Here is a 2,500-nt window from a genome sequence, read left to right as displayed (position 1 = left end):
GCCGGCCGCCAGACTCGGCCTTGTCAACATAAAAGTCACATAAGCCACATGAGTCGAATGGGCTTGTGAAACGGGACAATTACAAAATCACAAATCTTTCTCAACTGTCTTGGCTCCTTTTATTTACACCCCTAAATTCCACATACTAAGGTACAACAGGAATACGGGATAAATGCAGAGGCTACTTCCTACCAATATGGAAGCCGGGCAAAAAAAAAAAAAGAAAAAAGCTCACGCTAGCACGCCGGGCGAAGCATCGCTCTGAGATGAGTTGCGAGTCGCAGGGATGCCGGTGAAGCAGGCTCGGGCTGAGTGGGCCAGCCAGCCTTTTGACTTAGGGAAGTGGCGTCGCCATGTCAAGTTCAAAGAACTCTGTGAAGCTTTAGGGGGACAAAAGAACAACTGTTGTAGATGCAGGCAGGTCTGGGAGGAGAATTTAAAAAAAAACTCAATACAACTGGAAATCAGCCCCCCGAAACGAGAACGGGGACCCATGAATGGCGGCCCATGACTTGAGGTTGCGTGTAACGGTGAAATAAACATCACGGCTGTGACGAAACGGTGCTGTTATTGCCCCACGGCTCACTCCCTTTCGTGATGTGTTGCTTTAATGTGACCTAAGTAAGTGATCTAAATTAGCAGGTGTTTTTTTGTTTGTTTGTTTGTTTTTAACAGCAAATATTGGGCTTGTCCCACCCATGAGCTGCAACTGTGATTGGTTGTAGTTCTGCTCTGCGTTGACATCCTGTAACAGACTTTCCCCCCCATGTTGTCAGTTTCCTCAAACGTACACTGACCCCTACTGGCAGGCTTGGGTTACTTTTATCCACAGCATTCCCTCCACAGAGTTCTTGTTGAATATTTTCCAGTGTTTTGTTTTGAGAGCAACTGGCTATAATTAAGCCAAACTACAACTGATTGGTTTCCATCCCATGGCAGGCCATGCAGGTGGGCTTAAACGGCATCTGACGCTGAAATGTTTCGACTCTGAAGACTCCAAAGGCCGTATGAAATGTAACACAAGGACGTACATGTAAAAGAAAGGGTAATGCGTTGTAGATTTGTGAAAGCGTAAAGTAAGATGGAGTAAAAGTAAGAAAAGCAAGTGAAAGAATGTGCATGTAAGTGCTTGAGGATGGCAAAAGCTTACAGCACCTGGTATTCCCAGGCGGTCTCCCATCCAAGTACTAACCAGGCCCGACCCTGCTTAGCTTCCGAGATCAGACGAGATCGGGCGTGCTCAGGGTGGTATGGCCATAAGCGAGAGCACTGCTTCCACTCAGCCTATTTATAAGCATGCGGCAAAAGACGGCTGCCTTTTCCACACTACAGGGGACACACATTTACTCGCCCTCCTTTCTTACTTCCAAAGCAACCCCACCAAGCTCATTCAAACCAATCACACATTTCATTGCTCTCTCCTGTCCTCCTTCTCTTTTCACAAAAAAAATAAAACAACAAAACTTGCTCTTTTGGCTGACACTTGAACATTCAGCAACAAAGGCTAACGCCGGCCGCCAGACTCGGCCTTGTCAACATAAAAGTCACATAAGCCACATGAGTCGAATGGGCTCGTGAAACGGGACAATTACAAAATCACAAATCTTTCTCAACTGTCTTGGCTCCTTTTATTTACACCCCTAAATTCCACATACTAAGGTACAACAGGAATACGGGATAAATGCAGAGGCTACTTCCTACCAATATGGAAGCCGGGCAAAAAAAAAAAAAGAAAAAAGCTCACGCTAGCACGCCGGGCGAAGCATCGCTCTGAGATGAGTTGCGAGTCGCAGGGATGCCGGTGAAGCAGGCTCGGGCTGAGTGGGCCAGCCAGCCTTTTGACTTAGGGAAGTGGCGTCGCCATGTCAAGTTCAAAGAACTCTGTGAAGCTTTAGGGGGACAAAAGAACAACTGTTGTAGATGCAGGCAGGTCTGGGAGGAGAATTTAAAAAAAAACTCAATACAACTGGAAATCAGCCCCCCGAAACGAGAACGGGGACCCATGAATGGCGGCCCATGACTTGAGGTTGCGTGTAACGGTGAAATAAACATCACGGCTGTGACGAAACGGTGCTGTTATTGCCCCACGGCTCACTCCCTTTCGTGATGTGTTGCTTTAATGTGACCTAAGTAAGTGATCTAAATTAGCAGGTGTTTTTTTGTTTGTTTGTTTGTTTTTAACAGCAAATATTGGGCTTGTCCCACCCATGAGCTGCAACTGTGATTGGTTGTAGTTCTGCTCTGCGTTGACATCCTGTAACAGACTTTCCCCCCCATGTTGTCAGTTTCCTCAAACGTACACTGACCCCTACTGGCAGGCTTGGGTTACTTTTATCCACAGCATTCCCTCCACAGAGTTCTTGTTGAATATTTTCCAGTGTTTTGTTTTGAGAGCAACTGGCTATAATTAAGCCAAACTACAACTGATTGGTTTCCATCCCATGGCAGGCCATGCAGGTGGGCTTAAACGGCATCTGACGCTGAAATGTTTCGACTCTGA

The 2,500-nt window shown here is 46.6% G+C and overlaps 1 non-coding gene across 1 annotated transcript; it reads right to left on the bottom strand.

The window, feature by feature from the left end:
• Positions 1–1,143: 1,143 nt before the first annotated feature.
• Positions 1,144–1,262, bottom strand: LOC140576438 (5S ribosomal RNA). The gene has a single exon (XR_011981651.1). It is a non-coding gene; the product is annotated as a 5S ribosomal RNA (ribosomal RNA).
• Between the last annotated feature and the right edge of the window lie 1,238 nt (positions 1,263–2,500).

This window comes from Salminus brasiliensis, chromosome 13 (assembly GCF_030463535.1).
Source record: "Salminus brasiliensis chromosome 13, fSalBra1.hap2, whole genome shotgun sequence".
NCBI classification, from domain to species: Eukaryota; Metazoa; Chordata; class Actinopteri; order Characiformes; family Bryconidae; genus Salminus; species Salminus brasiliensis.
This window is presented reverse-complemented; position numbering and strand designations above follow the sequence as displayed.